At 38.9% G+C, this 14,360-nt stretch overlaps 2 long non-coding RNA genes across 8 annotated transcripts; one reads left to right on the forward strand and one right to left on the reverse strand.

Annotated features, from left to right (window-relative positions):
• Nucleotides 1-2,202: 2,202 nt before the first annotated feature.
• LOC124201078 lies at nucleotides 2,203-4,751 on the reverse strand. 7 transcript variants are annotated; one of them, XR_006877501.1, is made up of 9 exons: nucleotides 4,469-4,751; nucleotides 4,316-4,391; nucleotides 3,825-4,256; nucleotides 3,651-3,733; nucleotides 3,263-3,471; nucleotides 3,023-3,196; nucleotides 2,845-2,964; nucleotides 2,715-2,748; nucleotides 2,203-2,585 (listed from the first exon to the last, which is right to left on the reverse strand). It is a non-coding gene; the product is annotated as an uncharacterized LOC124201078 (long non-coding RNA). The 7 variants fall into 7 exon arrangements; XR_006877499.1 differs by having other exon boundaries at nucleotides 2,845-2,953; nucleotides 3,594-3,733; XR_006877502.1 differs by having other exon boundaries at nucleotides 3,866-4,256; nucleotides 4,469-4,750.
• Nucleotides 4,752-9,983: 5,232 nt separating this feature from the next.
• On the forward strand, nucleotides 9,984-10,659 carry LOC124201072. Its single transcript, XR_006877484.1, has 3 exons — nucleotides 9,984-10,161; nucleotides 10,237-10,438; nucleotides 10,520-10,659. It is a non-coding gene; the product is annotated as an uncharacterized LOC124201072 (long non-coding RNA).
• The last annotated feature ends 3,701 nt before the right edge of the window (nucleotides 10,660-14,360 follow it).

Raw genomic sequence — 14,360 nt, forward strand, 5'->3', positions numbered from 1 at the left:
CGCCAAGGCGGTCAAAACAGCTCTGAAGCTCTGGGCGGTGGTGTACCACGACATCACGAACGCGCGACGCCGCAACATTCTGGCCCAAATCTACCCGCAGAATATTGGACTGCTAGACGACAAAGCTGTCCTGCCAACGGGTGGAGAACACCTCTTCGGTCCGAAGTTCACCCAGGCCCTGGTCGAGCAAGTGAAAACTCTGAACGCTCTCGAAAACGCGGGAGCCCCTCGCGCGCCCGGATCTAAAGGTGGTCATGATCAACGCCAATCGAATCGCGAATTCAGCCACCCCCCTTCATCTTCAGGCGGTCGCTATTCCAATTTTAAAGGATCTCGGTATGTCCAATCTATTCTCCTTTCCTTTTATGGGTTTTTTCTCTTGGACGCATAGCGCGTTTTTATGTTAAATTGTCAAGACCGGCTTTCGATCGGTGGAATTTATCAACGGTGGCCCCATATCTACAACTAAATTCTATTTGTGATCCCGTCCAATTATTTGGGAGCGGGTTGGCTCACCAAGTTGAACTTGATTGACTCATACTTGTCGGTCTCAATTTTTTTTTCCTATTTTTGAAGGCCTTTTGAAATTCCTTCAGTTTAAATGGGGGCGTTTTCTTCGAATCCGTGCCCCCCCCCCCCCTCCTTCGTTTTAAACTCAATGTGATGGGCGTTCACCAGACTAGTAAGGGGAGTGGTAACCTTCCTGCGAAAGAACGACCTTCGCCTCGAACTTTATTGGGATGAGATTTTAATCTCGGCGCACGGGTATAGCATTGCCCCAGCACACTTCCGTGCTCTTCGGATCCCCTTAGATTCCAAACCGGATGATCATCTGATCAGGTCAAGAGAGCAATTTACGCTTTCGGCACGTTTACAAGAGGCTCTTAGAAATCCTTCTTGGGTGGTTTCAAAGGCAGATTTTACATCTGGCCGTCCGCTCAGTTTTCCCGACGACGGATTTGTCCAGGGCGTCGGATGCATCCTTTTTAAAGAAGGGAGGGGGGCAGTATGAAACGAATAAGGACTAGGAAACTAGCCGAGATTGCCCTAGCAACACCACTGACCTCCCGTCCCTGATAGAGCTAGCAACGGAAATTCCGCTCCTTCTCTTCCCATCCAAGTAGGCTGATCTCCCCGTTGGGGGAGGGTCATCCATTGACAGGAACGAATCCATCTGTTTTATCGCTCGGTGGTTCTCCGGAGTTGTCTGGAAGAACGAACCTTTCCGAAGGAAATTATCGAGCTCATACTGGGAGCAATTCGATCGAATACGCACCCTGCATACCAGTCCGCTGAGGTCGCTTGGAGCAGTTGGTGTAAGCAACGGAACCACAACTCTCTGTTGTCTGGCGTCAAGGAGGTATTAGCTTTTCCTTGTTAATTTTCATTCCAGCAAGAGCTGCAGCACGGTGGGAAGGAACCCTCCGACAACTATTCGTATGAAAGAGTATTGACGCCTTTTTAGACGAAATGCCGATTTGGTGGCGCATCCATGTTACACAGTCCAGCAGGGCTCCCACGAGCTCCAATTTTCAATCAGGCGTTGGTAACTGTCGACCATCAGGGGGTCTTATCTTATATCTTATTATATCTGATTATATCTTGCTTTAAAGACACAGTCAATGTCGAACGAATTTACCGACAATTTGTAAATTGTTCGAGCGAGCTTTAGCTCGCGATGAGCAATTTGGATTGTTGGGGGAATGGAGTGAAGACATTGACTGTCTTCTAACCACCCATCCCGCCCACTTCATTCCCGTTATCATTATGTTATTTAACTTGAATTAGGTGCAGCATCCGATTATTGACGGCCCACTAATTCCTCTTTCCTTCTATCTTTTTGCTAGATACAACAATGATAGCCGCAGATCCAATTTCGACCGTGGCTCACCCAATCCCGCCAATAAAGGCGATCAGAACAACAACAACAAATAGGCCATTTGAACCATGGATCACCTTACACATTTTCCGTTAAGCCAGATCCACAGTTTGTTTTTGCTTCCAATTCTGATGTGTCTAAGAGAAAGGTCCGCCCACCTGAGCGCCATCTCTCACCTATCCCCCGTTTTTGTTGTTCTTTTGTTTGCTGAGAAGCAGCTGAAATATAGAGGTCGCACACAGTCAATGTCTTCACTCCATTCCCCCAACAATCCAAATTGCTCATCGCGAGCTAAAGCTCGCTCGAACAATTTACAAATTACCGAGTCAATTTCTTCGACAAAACACCTCAACATTTCTTTTAAATATTTAAGTCTCCCTCCCACCTCCTCGTTGCTTTCCCAATCGCGATGATTTGTTTATTATTTGGCAAAATGACAATTTAACATACTGTTCTAAACTTCCGCAACATGAAACCGTCATCAAGGTACAATCACAGTTCAACTTTATGCAAAAAGACTTTTACCACCAGCATATGGCTGCAACAACGTATCAAATTAGACAGCAGCTATGGGAGCATAATCTAGAAACAAAATCAAATTAAATTAATCTTCAGATTCAGGCCATATGAAAAACTGTTTGGCAGAGTTGAATTGTGAAATTCAGCATCTCCATTGACACCGTCAACGTCAAATGGCTATCGAAACCTACAGGGAAAAAGACAGATTGAGTTTCAGACAGAAATTATTTAATGACATCAAAGGACTTTTTTAAAGTTAATGAAGAAAGTTAGCCACATCTTACTGCAAGTTCAATGAATACACAAACATTATTACCTTGTCCACTATGCTGTTACCTGTTCATAGGATGCTATGTAGAACAAGCAGGAGAAGACATATTTCGGCAACGTGAGACATAAATTTCAAGTCAAGTACTCTGAAAAAACTACTGTTTTTTTTTTATTACATGTTTAGGCAAGAAGTAATTTAGTAGCATGTGGTCCCACGACATCAATGTAGCTATGACTTGGCTGTGTTCTCGATTTCTGCAATATATCAGCACAGCAGTCTGAGACCTGAACATAAACTAATAAAATCTTTAAAATCTATTGCATTATTGCAGAGATATTGATCAATAAATTTACTTAAATTGGTCTGAAGTGCTTCTTCATGGGACGAGACGTACAGCAAACTCGTACAGCAGGTACAGGTAATAATAGACGCCTAGACGGCATTCGGCAAAATGGACAGCAGTTTTGGCCCACGTGATCAGATTATTTCGCCAAAAGGAAATTACAGGAGGATGGATTACGCATTGCCTATAGAATCACACATTAATATGTAACATTTAGTAAATTGAAGAAAAAGTTTCAAACAAGAATTACCAATTAGCCAATTAGTTTTTATGACCATGATGAATTTGGAAGACATTTTCAGTCGGTGGCTGGAAAATGTGAAAATGTCTGAGTTTTGACGCGACGCTCTCGCCACCTGGCGGCCGGAGGACATAAGCGCTACCGCGTATGCAAGGCATACTGATACCTGTCTGGAGCTGGAAATTGGTTGCATGCTTTTCATTCCGAAGTGGAAAATGCTATGAATGTAAGAAATAAATCACTAACAATATGAACAATAAACATGCCTGAACACATGCTTAGAGGCAAGAACGGAAGTTAGGTATAATAAAGCATGCCTATGTTTCAATAAAATGGTAACCTTTCTTAGGATGCAAGAAGGGAATGCAAACTTAACAAATCTGACGTGATACCATACCACATTTAGTGGGTTGGAGGACAGAATGACAGATTTCTTTGGCAGGACATGGTCTTCTATGTTCTCAACATTTTTGGTTTTCTCTGAATATCAACCCAAAAATACTTATCAATAAAATACACACAAACACTGAGCAGACGCAAATCAAGTGAAACAATGCCAAAATGTCAGCACCATGAAAAGCTGAGAACAGCAAGCACATTAGATTGCTTTACCATAGACTGCTCCAACAAACACCAACCACCTGCTTCAAAGCAAAGTGAAATAATACAATTTTTAAAATGTTATTAGTTTAAAGTGAAACGCTACACTAAAGGGAGCATCAATTGGCACAACCCAACAGAATAAATTAAAGAGTTCAAGCTTAAATTGATGAAGATATTGTTCTACTTAAATAAAGATCAAAACAAAATCACCCAGGTAATGGACTAGAGAAAATTTGTAACTAGGAAGATCCATTAGAAAACAATTCACTTGATAAATATTGAATAAAACTACAATTTCAACTCAATTTACCAATTGCTAGTCTTCCCACACAGGCAAGTAGATAAGGTTTACTTCAATTGCCATCAACCACATACCAAGGTAAGACATTAATAGAAACCACTGTAATTAAGTCACACATTTTCCAAAGGACAATAACTGACAGCTAAATTTCCAGTTACCTTGTTGTAATCCACGGAGATCTGGCGAACCGTCGACCTGGATCGATCACGTGCTGGTAATGGAATGTCCTTCCCACTGTAATGCAGTCAGAAATGTTTTAAGTAAACATCTTCTATTTGATATACTTGTTTAACAAATAAAATCCTTGTTACCTTTTCTAGATCTATGAATTAAATCTACAATTTCAATAAATTTTCTTCAAAGTTTGACGCGACGAACTGCAAATTCTCATTACACCTTTCGAAGTCCTATGAGAAAATTTGCAAATGAACAGCAGAGAGCAGGGCCAAGGCCAAGGCCAAACGTTCTTTGGTGGAAGATGAGTGGCGTTGGCGTTGCCAATTTGGTGCAACTCGGCCGTCTAATAAAATATATTTTGCAACTCTTCCAATATATAATTTTTGTTTTAAAAAATATGAATTCCAAGATTAATTACAGATTAAAATCACTGTTTTTTTTTCTCTCTATAAGAGTAGGAATGTTTCTTAGGAATTAGTTACTTGGGAATGTTAGTTGCATTGGATAACTTTTCGAAAGCATTACAGACATAGGATGTTAATCTATAGCTCGTTGAGGAGTGAAACGGACTGAAAAAGACACTCCACTTACAGACAACAATAAAACATTAGCTGCCTCTAAATGAGATTGGAGCTAATCCAACTGATGGTGTAAATGGGTAAGTAGGGAATCTGCTTTGGAGCCAGGCGGTCGCTCAGGCTAGCAATCGAAAAATGTAATGTCCACTTCAAGTTGGTCGTTCTTCTGGCAGGCATATGCATTCCAGGGCTTGGAAAGTTTGCGTCGACGACAATCGGGCTGGCGTGATTTACGTTTTTGAATTGACCCAGTCCAGATTTTCTTGACTCCTGAGTCCTGACTACGAGTAAGCCTCGTAAATAACTCCTTGATACGATCAGGCTGTAGGGGTATCCAGTCGACGTAAATAAGGGATCAACCAACGACAAAGTTTTGGTTTAAAAAAATCAACATCACAGCTATCCGTGATTAAATGACAAACACTCAGTTCGCTCATGGCGTCGAGTCTTTCCAAGTTGAAATGTTATTGCTGGAGGTTGTAGACAAAGATGTGTTCCAAGTGAGGTACGTTTCCTTCTAGACCAGCAAGTTTGATAAAAGCCAACGGGTTCTCTACCTACATACTATCAAATATAACAAATGTGTATCACCAATATTATCAGTACCTACAACATAACATACATACTACCTACATAACAAATCAAACCAAACCTTAGTTTCTCGATGTCCGCAGCTCGTGTTCGATAGAACAGACTTACAAGGTCGGTGGTTAGTTCAATTCCCATGGAGATGAAAGGTCTCATTGTTTCGCTTCTTCACTGTAATTGATCAACAGTGTTTATTTCTAATAATTGATCCACATCGACAGCCATACGGGCGGCTGGGCATTCACACCGATCTCACTTTGTAGTCCCTGTTGTTGCTCCCATTAAAAAAATAAAATAAAATCCTCACCGACATCACATTCGGGTAAAAGGAGCGGAATTCAAAAGGCGGAAAGGTGTCAGGGAAGCAAGAACATATACGTCCGTGAGGTAGCGTTTGGGGTCCACTGAGAGTGAACATAACAGAGACGGTTTGCCATTTAGGCATTTACCCTGGCGGAAAAAACCTCCCGCCGATTCCAACGCTGTTGAGACCGTTCGAAAAACAAAAAAAAAAGACTGGACAAAGGCGCTGTCCTGCGGCATGAGGTCCACTCATTAAAGTTTATCTTGTAAAAAAGCAATCGATCTAGAAACTGCAGCAAAATTCGTCGTGTTGATATCAGCATAAATTTTTCGCTCCACTATCAAATTGTGCCAGCCTCTGTTTTCTTTGCCTTCCTTGTTGATGTTACCAAGTTACGAATCTTAAAAATCAATGGGACCCCATACTGCCTTATTACGACGTCCTCCCTCTATGACAATAACTCCGCCTAGATCAGTATTTTTTGAAAAATTTAAACAGCTAAATTGTCAGTGAAATAAAAATAATTATTTACTCAATCTCGACTTCACTTTAATACACAACATGAACATTAATCACAGCTTACACTATGATTTGTGACTAAATATTTTTTTCTTTAAGCTTCAAATCTATAATATTACGAAATTAATAATATGTAACTAGTGTTTTTTTTCTCCTTTATTAAGAAATTTCTACTTTTATGTTGATCAATAAACCATCGGGGGTCACATGAAAATTCGTTTAGAATAGAACTCGAATAGAGAGGGGTTGAATTCAGGACTGCCCAACGTAAGAGTAGAAATTCTTAATTAAGGAGAAACAATATCAGTATCATAATAATTGATCATTGTTTGTAATTATGTAGTTATTTCATTAGCAGTAATCATTTAAAGTCAATAGATTTTAAATCAAATCAAATTATGCAAAAACAAGCCCGATTGGCGGTTGCTAACAACCTACGACACACCCAAACCTTGATAAAGACCGGCAGTTAATGGAAAGTTCAGTTAACGATTGATTTTCATCATCTTTGAAATACAAAAATGGCACGAGGACAGCAAAACCGAAATGGAACCGGCACGAGAAAATTGACGAAAAAGCAGAAGCTGGCGCTTGCATCGAAAAGGCTTACCCGCGTTCAAGAAAAAAAAGCCATTTTTATTACAAAACATTTGGCTAGAGCCCTCCTCCTTTTCAAACGAGAATTAAGGCAGTTTCTCAAGTCATGGGGATTGGCCCCTCGCAAATATCAAGACACGTCCACCCTTCTCAAGAAAATGATTAACTATAATCAACAGATACCGAATTTCTTTGGAACAACCAAACGTCGAGTGGAAGTCGCTACCGCAACCCTACGTAAGGCCAATTATGGCAGAAACGCCGTCTTCCACGGTGTTTTACCCGTTGTCTGGAGGGAATGGAAAAAGTTTCTACGAGCTTGGATTACAGTGGCGAACATGATTGGGGCCAAGTCGCTAGTCCAAAAGTTACGAAAAATGATGACGCGTCTACTTTCCTCGCACGGACGACGACCCTACACCGTGTCGAAAAACACTATTTTCATGAGTGTGGCTTCAGAAGAAACGACTAAATGGACATCCTCCAAACGATCGGCCGCCATCGCGATTGGGCACATAGTTTTCGACACTTTTCTTCAAGATGTGGCACCGAACCTTCGCACATTCATCGATTCAAATAACATCAGAGCGAATTGGACTTCCGTGTTGGACGCATATGAGCTGAGTAAGTTCATTTTGGACAAATGCAGCGCAGACTGCTTTTTCGTTCCGCCCGGGACGCAAGATGAAGATGAATTGATAACAAGACTGGAAGGAGCGATGGAGGGGCGGCATGCGGTAAGTCATGATATGCAAGAGAACGTCTTCTATAATTGGGAAATATACTTAAAGGATTGTGTTTATATCCTGACAGCGATTCACTGTCCAGAAGCAGCCGCACGCGTCCAGAAACGCCTTGATCGCCTCATCGCATCCAGAGACCAGGCCAATCAGCAATTCTCTGCATTAACAGCTCGCCGCGTCACTACCGTCCATCGCAGCTTCCTGCAAGCCAAAAAATCGCCCCAACTCAAAGGTAAGCCAGGAAAGTGGCCGAGGCCTAATAGTCGATGGTTGAAAGGAATGTGTCCGTCCCAAACGATCGGGGACGCCTTTAGATTCCGACTCAAGAACAAGGTTCACAAGATTCTTCATTAACCGAATTTCGATTCTCTAAATTCTCTTGATTGTTGCTGCTAAGTCGCTGATACGTTGATCGTAATTCTGAATACAAAAGTTGTCGATTTGAAAATTTTCTATCTAGTCTCGTCTTTCATTCAGTTGCAATTAGTTATGAATAAATCAATGCTGTACTAAAAATTAAATGGATAACTCGTGAGAAGCAAAAATACGAAGCGCTAAAATGATCTGACAAGAAAGCCAGTCTAATCTCACATATCTCAGAATTCTATCGATCCTCACTGAACAAATTTGTTTCCCAACTGGGGCTGGTATAACAAAGAGCAAAACAACACACACTTGGCACTTCCAAACAAATACAAGGGAAATTGTCAGATACATACCCGTTAGATATACTGTTGAAGACATAGTGGCATTCTCCATCATGAAATTGCAGTCAGCCAACCATCTAACTTTACTGCTGTTTGGTCACCATCCAACTGCTTGTTGAAAAGGGTAGACAAATTCACGCGGGATGTGGTGGTGAGCCCCAATGTTGGCACACCTTCAAACCTGGAACACAAAAAGATTGCACAGCAGTTAGGATAACAACTTTGGAAATAAAACAGTAAATTAGTCTCAATTTGAATTTGTTCTTTACGCTTGCATTCTAAAAACACAAAAATCTTACTGGATAATAATAAAAGATTGATTTAAGAAAAAAAAAAGGTTTTCATGGAAAGTCATCGCTGTGTGAGAATGATCAAGTCAAGATCATCAATCCAGCCCTCTCCTTCCAATCTGGAACGTGTAGGCAAAATTCAGGCTTCCATTAACTTTTACATTTTTCTCATTGGCTTCTCACTTTTCTTCATCTGGGATATTTTGTTATACATTGTGGAGCTATGGTCCATGACGATTCACATGTAGACTGAGGAAATTGCTATTTCAACACACATTGTGTCTAGCTTCAGGAGTACAGCTAGTTCAACCTTGTTACGAGATACTACTGTTTGTTCTTCAACGGATTCTTCCAAAGGCACAGACAATTCTAAAAGTCAAACAGTACTTGGAAAGTATAGACTTGTCGTGCATCAGCTAAATGATGCTGTAACTTTGGCTAAGAATCACACGAAAAATTTCCCAATAGTTCCACCATTTTCAGTATGGAGATATTATAAGTCATATGCAAGAGAAACCATCGACGCCTCACCTCTCGTACCGATGAGATCTTATTCTAAGAGATGTAGAATGCTTAACTGTTTTCTCACATTTTATCGGTTACTACCTACACATTTTCAACCACGCGTAAGGGGACGGGATATTTGTGATAACAACACATGATTTTTAGATCAGGCAATTTAGAACAAACAAAAGAATACTAACGTCAATGAACTTTTTAGGCAATTAATTCAATTTCACTCTACTTTGTAAAACTACTCCTCTCCCCACGACTGGTTAATGTAAAGGTAACACCGGCGGTCACCCAGCCACAATTTGTTTCAATCACGATCTCTGCAGAACAACAGCAGAGTGGCAGATTGGCAGGGTGGTGGGTGGAGAATGCATGCAGACGAACTTCCGTCTTAACAGCGATGCCATTTTAGCTCGACGGAGTTTAATCAAATGTTTGATAAGTCAATCAGAGAGTCAATCAAAACAATCTCAATTAAATTCATGTGTCGTATCAAAGTAGACTTAAATAATAATAATTAATTTAAAAAAATAGAAATACATCAATAATATTTTATTTTACCAACATTTTCCGATCGGACAAAAAGTTTCGATTTCGTCTTCTTTATCTCAAAACAAATAAGATTTTCGATAAGAATGACATGAGTTCCACTCTGCTGGTTTCTCTGTGGGTAAACCTGAGAAAATATGAAAATGGACTAGAAGTGACTGAAGAGATTGCCTTGCATGTTTTGATCGTAAAGGATTATTGCTGTCTATGGAAATCTGAAATGAATCCGGATTTGTTATGTTAGAAAGTGGAAACGTCCAATGTCTCACAGCAGATAACGGAATAAATAAACAGTCCAAAAAAACTCGCTATCTTATATTGACTTAAAATATCTTTATAATAAAGGCATTTGGGCCGTCGTCGTCAAGTGCGCACTGAGCTTCAGCAGCGAACAACATTTCTCAGTCCCAACATGCAAGCGTTTTAATCCATTTTTCAGGTCAGCTAATATTATCCATTACGTAAACATTTTCCCATGCGTTATTGCTTATTTAAATAAATAATTCGTACATAGGTATTAGCCCTCGGGCATCTGCTGACGGCTGTCCTAGCCGATGCACAGCAGAGGAAATACGACACCAACTTCGATGACGTCAGGCCGGGAATGACTTTTTCGAATAACGCACATACAGTCAATCAAGACAGGGCAGGTCCATTATTAATTGACTTTGAATAGGGAGATTTCCTGGGCAAGGAAGAAGAGATAATAGTGCGTTGTGCTGAGTATTACCGTATTACGTACATATGGATGTCACAAAATTCGCATATATAATGACCAAAAATTGTACAAATAATAGGAACAGTTGGCCGAAAAGTGGAAGCCAGGTGCTACGGAACCGTAAGTCAACTGTTCGATCCTCGGGGACAACATTTTATTTATTTATTTTTTAAGATAGTTATTTAGAGTTTGAAAATAATAAATACACGATTTTGTAAATTTAATAAAAAGAGATTCCTGTTCTAAACGCAATTGATTTTTTCGGTGCAAGTTTTAACAGATCCATATAACTATTTTTTGTTTTCCTCATTCTTTAGCGGATTACTTGTTGTAATTCGCACATACAGTCAATCAAGACAGGGCAAGACCATCTTTATTGAATTTGCATAGGGAGATTACCTTGGTAAGGAATAAGAGTGAGTATAGTGAGAATAACCATATTTTGTACATAATGGACTAAACTGATAAAATACGCATATATAATGACCAAAAATTCGCTAAACTAAGAGGAACAGTTGTGCCAGTGGTTGGAGCCTTGTGCTACGGTACCGTGAGCCAGCTGTTCCATACCCGGGATAAGACTTTTATTTTTTTATTTTTTAGTAAGTTTTTTGAACTTGGAAAATATTATATACATGATTTTGTCAATTTAATAAGCAGATATTCCTTTTCTAGACGCAATTTTTTTTGTGCAAGTTTTAACAGATCCATCTATTTTTTGTTTTCCTCATTATTTAGCGGATTACTTGTTGTAATTCGCACCTACAGTCAATCAAGACAGGGCAAGTCCATCTTGATTGACTTTGCATAGGGAGATTACCTTGGCAAGGTAGAAGAGAGAAGAGTGCGTAGTGAGAATAACAATATTTTGTATGTTATAGACTAAACTGATAAAATACGCATATATAATGACCAAAAATTCGCTTAACTAAGAGGAACAGTTGTGCCAGTGGTTGGAGCCTTGTGCCTTGTGCCTTGTGCTACGGTACCGTGAGCCAGCTGTTCCATACCCGGGGTAAGACTTTTTTTTTTATTATTTTTTAGTAAGTTTTTTGAACTTGGAAAATATTATATACATGATTTTGTCAATTTAATAAACAGATATTCCTGTTCTAGACGCAATTTTTTTTTTCTGTGCAAGAATTAACAGATCCATTTAACTATTTTTTGTTTTCCTCATTATTTAGCGGATTACTTGTTGTAATTCGCACATACAGTCAATCAAGACAGGGCAGACCATCTTGATTGAATTTGTATAGGGAGATTACCTTGGCAAGGAATAAGAGTGAATATAGTGAGAATAACCATATTTTGTCCGTTATAGACTAAACTGATAAAATACGCATATATAATGACCAAAAATTCGCTTAACTAAGAGGAACAGTTGTGCCAGTGGTTGGAGCCTTGTGCCTTGTGCCTTGTGCTACGGTACCGTGAGCCAGCTGTTCCATACCCGGGGTAAGACTTTTTTTTTATTATTTTTTAGTAAGTTTTTTGAACTTGGAAAATATTATATACATGATTTTGTCAATTTAATAAACAGATATTCCTGTTCTAGACGCAATTTTTTTTTTCTGTGCAAGAATTAACAGATCCATTTAACTATTTTTGGTTTTCCTCATTATTTAGCGGATTACTTGTTGTAATTCGCACATACAGTCAATCAAGACAGGGCAGACCATCTTGATTGAATTTGTATAGGGAGATTACCTTGGCAAGGAATAAGAGTGAATATAGTGAGAATAACCATATTTTGTATGTTATAGACTAAACTGATAAAATACGCATATATAATGACCAAAAATTCGCTTAACTAAGAGGAACAGTTGTGCCAGTGGTTGGAGCCTTGTGCCTTGTGCCTTGTGCTACGGTACCGTGAGCCAGCTGTTCCATACCCGGGGTAAGACTTTTTATTTTTTTTATTTTTTAGTAAGTTTTTTGAACTTGGAAAATATTATATACATGATTTTGTAAATTTAATAAACAGATATTCCTGTTCTAGACGCAATTTTTTTTTCTGTGCAAGTTTTAACAGATCCATTTAACTATTTTTTGTTTTCCTCATTATTTAGCGGATTACTTGTTGTAATTCGCACCTACAGTCAATCAAGACAGGGCAAGTCCATCTTGATTGACTTTGCATAGGGAGATTACCTTGGCAAGGTAGAAGAGAGAAGAGTGCGTAGTGAGAATAACAATATTTTGTATGTTATAGACTAAACTGATAAAATACGCATATATAATGACCAAAAATTCGCTTAACTAAGAGGAACAGTTGTGCCAGTGGTTGGAGCCTTGTGCCTTGTGCCTTGTGCTACGGTACCGTGAGCCAGCTGTTCCATACCCGGGGTAAGACTTTTTTTTTATTATTTTTTAGTAAGTTTTTTGAACTTGGAAAATATTCTATACATGATTTTGTCAATTTAATAAGCAGATATTCCTTTTCTAGACGCAATTTTTTTTGTGCAAGTTTTAACAGATCCATCTATTTTTTGTTTTCCTCATTATTTAGCGGATTACTTGTTGTAATTCGCACCTACAGTCAATCAAGACAGGGCAGACCATCTTGATTGAATTTGTATAGGGAGATTACCTTGGCAAGGAATAAGAGTGAATATAGTGAGAATAACCATATTTTGTATGTTATAGACTAAACTGATAAAATACGCATATATAATGACCAAAAATTCGCTTAACTAAGAGGAACAGTTGTGCCAGTGGTTGGAGCCTTGTGCCTTGTGCTACGGTACCGTGAGCCAGCTGTTCCATACCCGGGGTAAGACTTTTTATTTTTTTTATTTTTTAGTAAGTTTTTTGAACTTGGAAAATATTATATACATGATTTTGTAAATTTAATAAACAGATATTCCTGTTCTAGACGCAATTTTTTTTTCTGTGCAAGTTTTAACAGATCCATTTAACTATTTTTTGTTTTCCTCATTATTTAGCGGATTACTTGTTGTAATTCGCACCTACAGTCAATCAAGACAGGGCAAGTCCATCTTGATTTACTTTGCATAGGGAGATTACCTTGGCAAGGTAGAAGAGAGAAGAGTGCGTAGTGAGAATAACAATATTTTGTATGTTATAGACTAAACTGATAAAATACGCATATATAATGACCAAAAATTCGCTTAACTAAGAGGAACAGTTGTGCCAGTGGTTGGAGCCTTGTGCCTTGTGCCTTGTGCTACGGTACCGTGAGCCAGCTGTTCCATACCCGGGGTAAGACTTTTTATTTTTTTTATTTTTTAGTAAGTTTTTTGAACTTGGAAAATATTATATACATGATTTTGTAAATTTAATAAACAGATATTCCTGTTCTAGACGCAATTTTTTTTTCTGTGCAAGTTTTAACAGATCCATTTAACTATTTTTTGTTTTCCTCATTATTTAGCGGATTACTTGTTGTAATTCGCACCTACAGTCAATCAAGACAGGGCAAGTCCATCTTGATTTACTTTGCATAGGGAGATTACCTTGGCAAGGTAGAAGAGAGAAGAGTGCGTAGTGAGAATAACAATATTTTGTATGTTATAGACTAAACTGATAAAATACGCATATATAATGACCAAAAATTCGCTTAACTAAGAGGAACAGTTGTGCCAGTGGTTGGAGCCTTGTGCCTTGTGCCTTGTGCTACGGTACCGTGAGCCAGCTGTTCCATACCCGGGGTAAGACTTTTTATTTTTTTTATTTTTTAGTAAGTTTTTTTAACTTGGAAAATATTATATACATGATTTTGTAAATTTAATAAACAGATATTCCTGTTCTAGACGCAATTTTTTTTTCTGTGCAAGTTTTAACAGATCCATTTAACTATTTTTTGTTTTCCTCATTATTTAGCGGATTACTTGTTGTAATTCGCACCTACAGTCAATCAAGACAGGGCAAGTCCATCTTGATTGACTTTGCATAGG

The sequence above is a fragment of the Daphnia pulex genome, chromosome 8 (genome assembly GCF_021134715.1).
Source record: "Daphnia pulex isolate KAP4 chromosome 8, ASM2113471v1".
In the NCBI taxonomy this organism is placed as follows: domain Eukaryota; kingdom Metazoa; phylum Arthropoda; class Branchiopoda; order Diplostraca; family Daphniidae; genus Daphnia; species Daphnia pulex.